Genomic DNA, 12205 nt, shown 5'->3' on the forward strand with positions numbered 1-12205 from the left:
CTTTGTCATCGGTATGTTACTTGCCCGAGATTCAATCGTCGGTATCTCAATACCTAGTTCAATCTCGTTACCGACAAGTCTCTTTACTCGTTCCGTAATGCATCATCCCATAACTAACTCATTAGTCACATTGCTTGCAAGGCTTATAGTGATGTGCATTACCGAGAGGGCCCAGAGATACCTCTCCGATACTCGGAGTGACAAATCCTAATCTCAATCAATGCCAACTCAACAAATACCATCCGGGACACCTATAGAGCATCTTTATAGTCACCCAGTTACGTTGTGACGTTTGATAGCACACTAAGTGTTCCTCCGGTATTTGGGAGTTGCATGATCTCATAGTCATAGGAACATGTATAAGTTATGGAGAAAGCAATAGCAACAAACTAAACGATCATCGTGCTAAGATAACGGATGGGTCAAGTCAATCACATCATTCTATAATCATGTGATCTCGTTAATCAAGTGACAACTCTTGTCTATGGTCAGGAAAAACAACCATCATTGATTCAACGAGCTAGTCAAGTAGAGGCATACTAGTGACACTCTGTTTGTCTATGTATTCACACATGTACTAAGTTTCCGGTTAATATAATTCTAGCATGAATAATAAACATTTATCATGATATAAGGAAATATAAATAACAACTTTATTATTGCCTCTAGGGCATATTTCCTTCAGATGACATGTATGCTATGAGGAATAATGATAACCATGAAACTTATCATCATGATGTTAATTTTTAATCCCATGATAGTTATTTTGTTGAGTTTGCTCCCACCACTATTATGGATGAGAAGAGATTTTCTTATGTGGAGAGTAATAAATTTTTTATGCATGTGGATCATGAAAATAATGATTTATGTGATAGCTATATTGTTGAATTAATTCATGATGCTACTGAAAATTATTATGAGAGAGGAACATATGCTTCTACATATTGCAATAATATCAAGTTTCCTCTCTATGTGTTGAAAGTTTTGAAGTTATGCTTGTTTTGCCTTCCTATGCTAGTTGATTGTTGTTCCCATAAGTTGTTTTCTCACAAAATCCCTATGCATAGGAAGTGTGTTAGACTTAAATGTACTAGTCATATGCTTCATGATGCTCTCTTTATGTTTCAATTCTTATCTTTTATGCGAGCATCATTGAAATCATCATGCCTAGCTAAATGGCATTAAAGAAAAGCGCTTGTTGGGAGACAACCCAACACTTTTACCTAATGTTTTCGTGTGTTCACATGATTAAGATACTGTAGTAATCATGTTTTATTGCTTTCGTTTCAATAAAGTGCCAAGTAAGACCTTTGGGATGGCTTACGGTGATAGTTGATTTGATCTTGCTGAAAAACAGAAACTTTTGCGCTCAGGAAAACAATTCTCATTTTTAACAGAAGTGCGATAAAATGCTGATTCTTTTTGCAGAAGATTAATAGACAAATTAACCAGGTTTTACAATTTTTTCAGAATTTTTGGAGTAGCAGAAGTATGGTTAGAGTACAGATTACTACAGACTGTTCTGTTTCTAACAGATTCTGTTTTCAATGCATAGTTTGCTTGTTTTCTAGTTTTCATGGCTTATATTGCTCAATATAAATTGTGGAAATGATATTATACAGTAGGAATTTTGTGCTAACGATTATGAATCTTGTCTTTGACAGTACCGAAAGTGAAATGGTTTGCTCTTTGTCATACTAACCTATCTCACAAAGTTCCGTTAAGTTTTGTGTGATTGAAGTTTTGGGTGAGATATCGATATGAGGAGAATAAGGAGTGACAAGACCCTAAGCTTGGGGATTCCAAAGGCACCCAAAGTTAATATTCAAGTAAGATCCAAGCAACTAAGCTTGGGGATGCCCTGTAAGGCATCCCCTCTTTCGTCTCCAACATTATCGGTAACCTCACTTGGAGCTATGTTTTCATTCGTCACATGATATTAGTTTTACTTGGGGTGTCATTTTATTTTGTTAGGATTTGCTTGCTGTTATTTATAATAATGTTTTTCATCTTTTATTTCAATAAAAGTGGCATTGATAGCCTTTGCCATGCTTATTTTGCAAGTATACATGTTGCTGTTTGAAAAAAGAAAGTTTACCGCTGTTGCAAAAATTCCCTAGAAAAGTCAGAATGCGATAAAATGTTGAATTTTTTTTGAAAAATGAGCTATGATAAATTTTCTATAGTGTGGCAAATTTTCATAAATTTTGGAGCCAGGGAAGTATTGATACTCTTGCATTCTTTACAGACTGTACTGGTTTGGCAGATTGCTGTTATGTTTGCATTGTTTGCATATGTCTGCTTGTTTAATGATTCTATTTGAGGATAGGAGTATTAAATATGCAGAGGCATTTAGTGTGCAATGTTGAATAATTATTTTAGTGATTTGCTACAGTAGAGAAATGATAAGGTTTTTGCATTGGTTTATACTAACTTATCTCATGAGTCCTTGTTGAGTTTTGTGTGGATGAAGCTTTTGAGATTTAGGAAAACCGTGATATAAAAGGAATTAAAGAGACACAAAATATCAAGCTTGGGGATGCCCAAGGCACCCAAAGATAATATTTCAAGAAGTCTCAAGCATCTAAGCTTGGGGATGCCCCGGTAGGCATCCCACCTTTCTTCTTCAACAATTATCGGTTAGTGTCGGTTGAGCCTAAGTTTTTGCTTCTTCACATGATGTGTGCTATTCTTGGAATGTCATTTTGTTTTGTTTTTCTTGCTGTTTTAATAAAATACTTATACCTGAAAGTTTTTAAATAAAATAAGGTCCTCAAATAGTTGCCAGGGAGGCTAACTAAGCGACATTCACATCCCGTCAATGAAGCTCTTTTCTATGGAATTGCTCTAGTGCTTCACTTATATAATTTTGAGCACGGTTTGCTTTAGTATTTTTGAAGAAATTCTCTCTTGCTTCACTTAAATTAATTTGAGAGAAAGAATTATTATGGTCATGATCTTCACTTATATTTGCTTGAGCCTATCGAAAGCAACACATGAAAATTAGTTCCAAAGTGATAGATATCCAAGAAGGGCATAATAAAAACTTTCATGAAGATCATTGGACAAAAGAGACTTGATTCCTCGTAATAGTTTCGAGATATGATGATGTGATATGTGAGTCATGTTGATGAGTAATTATGCTTTAGTAAGAATATTGGTGTTAAGGTTTGTGATTCCCTATGCAAGCATGAATGTCAATAGTTGTGCAATGAAATTACATCCTACTTGTGGTGCATTATTCAGTGTTAATTATGCTCAATGCTCGCTTATGAGATTATTAGTTTCTTGGTTGGTTGCTTCTCAATCTTTTGCTAGCCTTCATTTTGCACTAAGTATGATCACTACTTGTGCATCCAAACTCCTTTAAACCAGTTTTGCCACATGAGTCCACTATACCTACCTATATGCGGTATTCTTTTGCCGTTCTAAGCAAATTTGTATGTGCCATCTCTAATTTTCAAAATAAAATTCTTTTTCGTGTGCTCGTACCGCTCGCGAGGCGGTGAGGGGTGGCCAATATTTTCCATGCTAGATGTGTTATTCTCACGATGAGTGTTTATTCACTTGTCATTGCACGAGAGTAAGGCAAAGGTATTAGGGATGCCCAGTCCCGAAATAAAAAATGAATTTACTTTATGATGTCAAATAATAAATTCCTTGGAAAGTGTTAGCATGGAGGGCACCCATGGATACAGTTAGCCATGGAAAGTGAAAGTATGGTGGAAAAAGGAATAAACTTTATTTTCTGTTTGGGAACCGCCTATGATATATCTAGCATGGAAAGTGTTGGGTGATCTAAGTCATTTTCGCTGGTGGGAAAAGTATGCCTCTCAAAATGTTTTTATCTCGCAATTTTTGCTTTGAGCTCCGGCACCTCTACAAATCCCTACTTCCCTCCGCGAAGGGCCTTTCTTTTTTGCTTTATGCAATTTTTATTTTTAATTTGATCCTCCATCTTATCTTATAAAGCACCAACTAGGGGGCACTATGATCGTACTTGAGCATTGGGTGTAGCTAATATGCGAGTGTGTTTCATGAATGGATCAATGATTCAGCATGATGGGCTAGGGATAGCTTATTTTAGCGTTGATATTTTGAAAGACATGGTTGCTTGTTGATATGCTTGAGTATTTAAGTCTCATGTCAAAACTAGACTATTGCTTTGAACAATATAAAAGTCCAAATATCCATGCTATAAAGAAAAGAATATGAGATGACATGTTAGGCAGCATTCCACATCAAAAATTCTGTTTTTATCATTTACCTACTCGAGGACGAGCAAGAATTAAGCTTGGGGATGCTGATACGTCTCCAACGTATCTATAATTTTTATTGTTCCATGTTGTTATATTATCATTCTTGGATGTTTTACAATCATTTTATAGCAACTTTATATCATTTTTTGGGACTAACCTATTGACCCAGTGCCCAGTGTCGGTTGTTGTTATTTGCTTGTATTTTACATCGTAGAAAATCAATACCAAATGGAGTCCAAACACCGCGAAACTTTTTGGAGAATTTTTATGGACGAGAACACTCGAGATGGGCCAGAGCAGCACCTGGGGGTCCCCCGAGGGGGGGCACAACCCACCAGGGTGCGCCTGGGGGCCCAGGCGCGCCCAGGTGGGTTGTGCCCACCTTAGTGGCCTCCTGCACCCCCTCTTCACCCTATAAATTCCCAAATATTCCAAAAACCCTCAGGAAAAACCTAGATCAGAAGTTCCGCCGCCGCTGATACGTCTCCAACGTATCTATTATTTTTTATTGTTCCATGCTGTTATATTATCAATATTGGATGTTTTATAGTCATTTTATATCATTTTTTGGTAATAACCTATTGACATAGTGCCACGTGCCAGTTCCTATTTTTTCGTGTTTTTTACATCACAAAAAATCAATATCAGACGGAGTCCAAATGCCATGAAACTTTACGGAGATTTTTTATGGACCAAAAGGAACATGCATGTTGGGCCCTGGTTGCACCTGGGGGGAGTCCCAAGGAGGGTACAACCCACCAGGGTGCGTCAGGAGGCCCAGGCACGCCCTGGTGGGTTGTGTCCACCTCGGGTGCCCCCCGGACCACCTCTTTGCTCTATAAATACCCCAATATTTCCAGAACCCTAGGGGAGTCGACGAAATATTCATCCAGCGCCGCAAAGTCCAGAACCACCAGATCCAATCTAGACACCATCTTAGATGGGGTTCACCACCTCCATTGGTGCCTCTCTGATGATGCGTGAGTAGTTCTTTGTAGACCTTCATGTCCGTAGTTAGTAGCTAGATGGCTTCATCTCTCTCTCTTGATTCTCAATACAATGGTCCCTTGGAGATCCATATGATGTAACTCTTTTGCGGTGTGTTTGTTGGGATCCGATGAACTTCGAGTTTATGATCAGATCTATCTTTTTATATCCATGAAAGTTATCTGAGTTTCTTTGATCTCTTATACGCATGATTGCTTATAGCCTCGTATTTCTTCTCCGATATTTGGGTTTTGTTTGCCCAACTTGATCTATTTATCTTGCAATGGGAAGAGGTGCTTTGTAGTGGGTTTGATCTTACGGTGCTTGATCCCAGTGACAGAAGGGGAACCGACACATATGTATCGTTGCTACGAAGGATAAAACGATGGGATCTATCTCTACATAGATAGATCTTGTCTACATCATGTCATCATCCTTATTCCATTACTCCGTTTCTCCATGAACTTAATACACTAGATGCATGCTAGATAGCGGTCGATGTGTGGAGTAATAGTAGTAGATGCAGGCAGGAGTCGGTCTACTAATCTTGGACGTGATGCCTATATAATGATCATTGCCTGGATATCGTCATAACTATTTGAAGTTCTGTCAATTGCCCAGCAGTAATTTGTTCACCCACCGTTTGTTATTTTTCTCGAGAGAAGCCACTAGTGAAATCTACGGCTGCCGAGTCTCTTTCTCATATTATTTGCCTTTGCGATCCATTTTTATTTGCTTTTATTTTCATATCTATTAAACCAAAAACCCAAAAATACATTGTTGCACCTTATTTTATTTGCCATCTATTTATTCAATCTATTACAACTTTTTCCTGTCATGCACCAATTTCTGGCACCGTTACCCGAAAGGGATTGACAACCCCTTGAACACGTTGGGTTGCGAGGATTTGTTATTTGTGTGCAAGGGTTGTTTACGTTGTGTTGCTTGGTTCTCTACTGGTTCGATAACCTTGGTTTCATATTTGAGGGAAATACCTACCGCGATTGTGTTGCATCATCCCTTCCTCTTTGGGGAAATACCGACGTAGCTTCAAGCGACATCAACCGCAAGGATCTGTAGCAATGAGAAACCAATCTAGACCCTGTTCCGGCACCCTGCTGGAGGGGGAATCATCACCGGTGGCCATCTTCATCATGCCGGCGGCCACCACAATGAGGAGGGAGTAGTCCACCTTCGGGGCTGAGGGTTTGTACCAGTAGCTATGTGTTTAATCTCTCTCTCTCTCTCTCGTGTTCTTGAGATGTCACGATCTTGATGTATCATAGGCTTTGTTAATATAGTCGGATCATATGGTGTTTCCCCTCTCTATCTTGTTGTGATGAATTGAGTTTTTCCCTTTGATATTTCGTTGCTATTGGATTGAATACTTTTATGGATTTGACAGCACTTGATATATGTCTTGCATATGAATACTCGTGGTGACAATGGGGTATCATATTGATTCACTTGATATATGTTTTTGCACTCAACTCGCGGATTCCCGAGGTGATATTGGGGTAATCTATGCATAGGGGTTGATGCACGTTCTCGTCTTTTGTTTCCCTGGTAGAAATCTTGGGGCACTCTTTGAGGTTCTTTGTGTCGGATTGAGTATTATGAATCTGAATTTGCTTTGGTGTTATTTTAGTATGAACTCTAGGATAGATCGAACGGAAAGAATAGCTTTGTGTTATTTTAGTACGAACTCTTGAATAGATCAAATGGAAAGAATAGCTTTGAGGTGGTTTCGTACCCTACAAACAATTTAATCTTATGGTCTCCGCTAGATAGGAACTTCGGAGTGATTCTTCATCGCACTTTGAGGGGTGGTTATATGATCCGATTATATTAGCATTGTTGAGAGGTTGCACTAGTGAAAGTACGGGCCCTATACCTCATTTTCAAGCATTGCAATACCGTTTGTGCTCCATTTTATCAATTGCTACCTTGCTGTTTTTTATTGTTCCTATTACAAAAACCAATATCTACTATCATTACTACACTTGTATCACCATCTCTTCGCCGAACTAGTGCACCTATACAAATTACCATTGTATTTGGTGTGTTGGGGACACAAGAGACTTTTTGTTATTTAGTTGCAGGGTTGTTTGAAAGAGACCATCTTCATCCTACGTCTCCCACGGATTGATAAACCTGAGGTCATCCACTTGAGGTAAAATTGCTATTGTCCTACAGAACTCTGCGCTTGGAGGCCAAACACATGTCTACAAGAATAAAGTTGCGTAGTAGACATCAATATCAGGGGCGGATACTGGGCTAGGAGTAGATGGCGTGATGTCGCTCTTCCTATCATGGTTGAGTGTGTTGTGATGTGAAGTGGGAGAGAGGAAAATGAGAGGCGAATGGCAAATAATATAATGCAAGAGATGAGAGTTTATGATGGGTACTTGGTATGTCTTAACTTGGTGTAGATCTCCCCGGCAACGGCACCAAAAATTCTTCCTGCTACTTCTTGAGCTTGCGTTGGTTTTTCCCTTGAAGAGGAAAGGGTGATGCAGCAAAGTAGAGATAAGTATTTCCCTCAGTTTGAGAACCAAGGTATCAATCCAGCAGGAGACAACGCACAAATCACCTAATACCTGCACAAACAATCAAACAACTTGCACCCAACGCAATAAAGGGGTTGTCAATCCCTTCATGGTCACTTGCAAAAGTGAGATCTCATAGAGATAGATAAACGATAAAGTAAATACTTTTGGTATTTTTGGTTTATAGATCGGAAAGTAAAATATTGCAAAATAGTAAATCGGAAACTAATATTATAGATTGGAAACTTATATGATGGAAAATAGAAACTTATATGATGGAAAATATGTTGGGGAACGCAGTAATTTCAAAAAAATTCATACGCACATGCAAGATCCATCTAGGTGATGCATAGCAACAAGAGGGGAGAGTGTTGTCCACGTGCCCTCGTAGACTGTAAGCGGAAGCATTATTACAACGCGGTTGATGTAGTCGTACGTCTTCACGGTCTGACCGATCCTAGCACCAAAGATACGGCACCTCCGCGATCTGCACACGTTCAGCTCGGTGACGTCCCACGAACTCTAGATCTAGCTAAGGTCGGGGGAGAGTTTCGTCAGCACGACGGCGTGGTGATGGTGATGATGAAGCTACCGGTGCAGGGTTTCGCCTAAGCACTGCAACGATATGAACGAGGTGGAAATCTGTGGAGTGGGCACCGCACACGGCTAAAAAATCAACTTGTGTGTCTATGGGGTGCCCCCTCCCCCGTATATAAAGGAGTGGAGGAAGGGCGGGTCGGACCTCTCTATGGCGCGCCCCAAGGGGGATTCCTACTCCTAGTAGGAGTAGGTTTTCCCCCCTTCCCTAGTTGGAGTAGGAGAAGAAAGAAGGGGAAGAGAGAGAAGGAAAGAGGGGGGTGCCGCCCCTTCCCTAGTCCAATTCGGACCAGCCCATGGGGGGTGCGCAGCCACCCCTTGAGGCCCTTCTCTCCTTTCCCGTATGGCCCATTAAGGCCCATTACTTCCCCGGCGAATTTCCGTAACTCTCCGGTACTCCGAAAAATACCCGTATCACTCGGAACCTTTCCAATGTCCGAATATAGCCTTCCAATATATCGATCTTTACGTCTCGACTATTTCGAGATTCCTAGTCATGTCCGTGATCTCATCCGGGACTCCGAACAACCTTCAGTACATCAAATCACATAACTCATAATACAAATCGTCATCGAACGTTAAGCGTGCGGACCCTACGGGTTCGAGAACTATGTAGACATGACTAATACACATCTTCGGTCAATAACCAATAGCAGAACCTGGATGCTCATATTGGCTCCTACATATTCTACGAAGATCTTTATCGGTCAAACCGCATAACAACATACGTTGTTCCCTTTGTCATCGGTATGTTACTTGCCCGAGATTCGATTGTCTGTATCATCATACCTAGTTCAATCTCGTTACCAGCAAGTCTCTTTACTCGTTCAGTAATGCATCATCCGCAACTAACTCATTAGTCACATTGCTTGCAAGGCTCATAGTGCTATACATTACCGAGAGGGCCCAGATATACCTCTCCAATAGACGGAGTGACAAATCCTAATCTCGATCTATGCCAACTCAACAAACACCATCGGAGACACCTGTAGAGCATCTTTATAATCACCCAGTTACGATGTGACGTTTGATAGCACACAAGGTGTTCCTCCGGTATTCGGGAGTTCCATAATCTCATAGTCAGAGGAACATGTATAAGTCATGAAGAAAGCAGTAGCAATAAAATTGAACGATCATTATGCTAAGCTAACAGATGGGTCTTGTCCATCACATCATTCTCTAATGATGTGATCCCGTTCATCAAATGACAACACATGTCCATGGCTAGGAAACTTAACCATCTTTGATTAACGAGCTAGTCAAGTAGAGGCATACTAGGGACACTCTGTTTGTCTATGTATTCACACATGTACTAAGTTTCCGGTTAATACAATTCTAGCATGAATAATAAGCATATATCATGATATAAGGAAATATAAATAACAACTTTATTATTGCCTCTAGGGCATATTTCCTTCAAAATAGACCCGAGGGTGATGACCCACAAGTATATGGGATCAATTGTAGCATTTTTGATAAGAGTGTTGAACCCAACGAGGAGCAAAAGGAAATGACAAGTGGTTTTCAGCAAGGTGATGTCTGCAAGTGCTGAAATTGTAAGTAACGGAGTAGTTTGATAGCAAGATAATTTGTAACGAGCAAGTAACAATAGTAGTAACGAAAGTGCAGCAAGGTAGCCTAATCCTTTTGAGGCAAAGGACAGGCCAAAACGGTATCTTATAATAAGCAAAGCATTCTTGAGGGTACACGGGAATTTCATCTAGTCACTTTCATCATGTTGATTCGATTCGTGTTCGCTACTTTGATAATTTGATATGTGGGTGGACCGGTGCTTAGGTGTTGTTCTTACTTGAACAAACCTCCTACTTATGATTACCCCCCTCACAAGCATCCGCAACTACGAGAAAAGTATTAAGAATAAATTCTAACCATAGCATTAAAATTTTGGATCCATTTGGTCCCTTACGGAATAGCGCATAAACTAGGGTTTAAGCTTCTATCACTGTTAACCCACAAGTATAGGGGATCAATTGTAGCCTCTTTCAATAAGTAAGAGTGTCGAACCCAACGAGGAGGTAAAGGTAGAACAAATACTCCCTCAAGTTCTATCGACCACCGATACAACTCTACGCACGCTGAACGTTCGCTTTACCTAGAACAAGTATGAAACTAGAAGTACTTTGTACGTGTAACGAGATAGGTTTGCAAGAATATAAAGAGCATGTAATAAAAACTAGGGGCTGTTTTAGTTAAAGAAGCAATAAAGTTAGTATAGCAAGTGTGGAAAACTGGTGGTAGGAGTTGCGAAATTGTCCCTAAGCAATTGACTACTTTACTAGACCGATAGCGAGTTTCATGTGGGAGAGGCCACTGCTAGCATGTCATCCCTGACTTGGAATTCTATGCACTTATGATTGGAACTATTAGCAAGCATCTGCAACTACTAACGTTCATTAAGGTAAAACCCAACCATAGCATTAAGATATATTGGTCCCCCTTCAATCCCGTATGCATCAATTTCTATGCTAGGTTGAAGCTTCTGTCACTCTTGCCCTCCAATACATAGTCCTATCAACATACAACTAACCCTATGGTGTGATCCACGCGCGCGCTCATATGATGGGCACTAAAGGACAACAACATAACCACAAGCAAATTAAACCAATCATAGCAATTCACCAATTACCGATAGGACAACGAAAATCTACTCAGACATCATAGGATGGCAACACATCATTGGATAATAATATGAAGTATAAAGCACCATGTTCAAGTAGAGGGTACAGCGGGTTGCGGGAGAGTGGACCACTATATATAGATGGGGGAAGGTGATGAAGATGTTGGTGAAGATGACGGAGGTGTTGGTGTAGATCGCCGTCCTACGGTGATGGCCCCGGCGGCGTTCCGGCGCCACCAGGAGAGAGGGGGAGAGAGCCCCCTTCTTCTTCCTTGACCTTCTCCCTAGATGGGAGAAGGGTTTACCCTTTGGTCCATGGCCTCCATGGCAGTGGAGGGGCGAGAGCCCCTTCGAGATTGGATCTGTCTCTCTGTCTCTCTCTGTTTCTGTGTTTCAGATTTTGGCCTTTCACCATTTCTTATATTCCCGGAGATTCGTAACTCTGATTGGGATGAAATTTTAACACGATTTCTATCCGGATATTGGCTTTCTTGAGGCAAAAGAAGGGCACTAACCGCCTTACGGCATGGCCATGAGGGCCTAGGGCGCACCTGACCCCTGGGGCACGCCCCCCTGCCTTGTGGCCCCCTCGGACATCGTCTCGCGTTGATTCTTCTTCCCCAAAATCACATATATTCAAGAAAAAACTCTGTTAGTTATTATCCCGTTTGGACTCCATTTGATATGGATTTTGTGCGAAACAAAAAACATGCAACAAACAGGAACTGGCATTGGATCAATATGTTAGTCCCAAAAATAGTATAAAAAGTTGCCAAAAGTATATGAAAGTTGTAGAATATTGGCATGGAATAATAAAAAATTATAGATATGATGGAGACGTATCAGCATCCCCAATCTTAATTCCTGCTCGTCCTCGAGTAGGTAAATGATAAAAAGATAATTTTTAATGTGGAATGATACCTAGCATAATCTTGATCATGTAATCTAATCATGGCATGAATATTAAGACACGAGTGATTCAAAGCAATAGTCTATCATTTGACATTAAGACAATAATACTTCAAGAATACTAATAAACCAATCATGTCTTTTCAAAATAACATGGCCAAGGAAAGTTATCCCTACAAAATCATATGGTCTGGCTGTGCTCCATCTTCACCACACAAAATATTCAAATCATGCACAACCCCGATGACAAGCCAAGCAATTGTTTC

This window comes from Triticum urartu, chromosome 6A, assembly GCF_056163025.1.
Source record: "Triticum urartu cultivar PI428250 chromosome 6A, HENAU_Tu73, whole genome shotgun sequence".
NCBI lineage: Eukaryota > Viridiplantae > Streptophyta > Magnoliopsida > Poales > Poaceae > Triticum > Triticum urartu.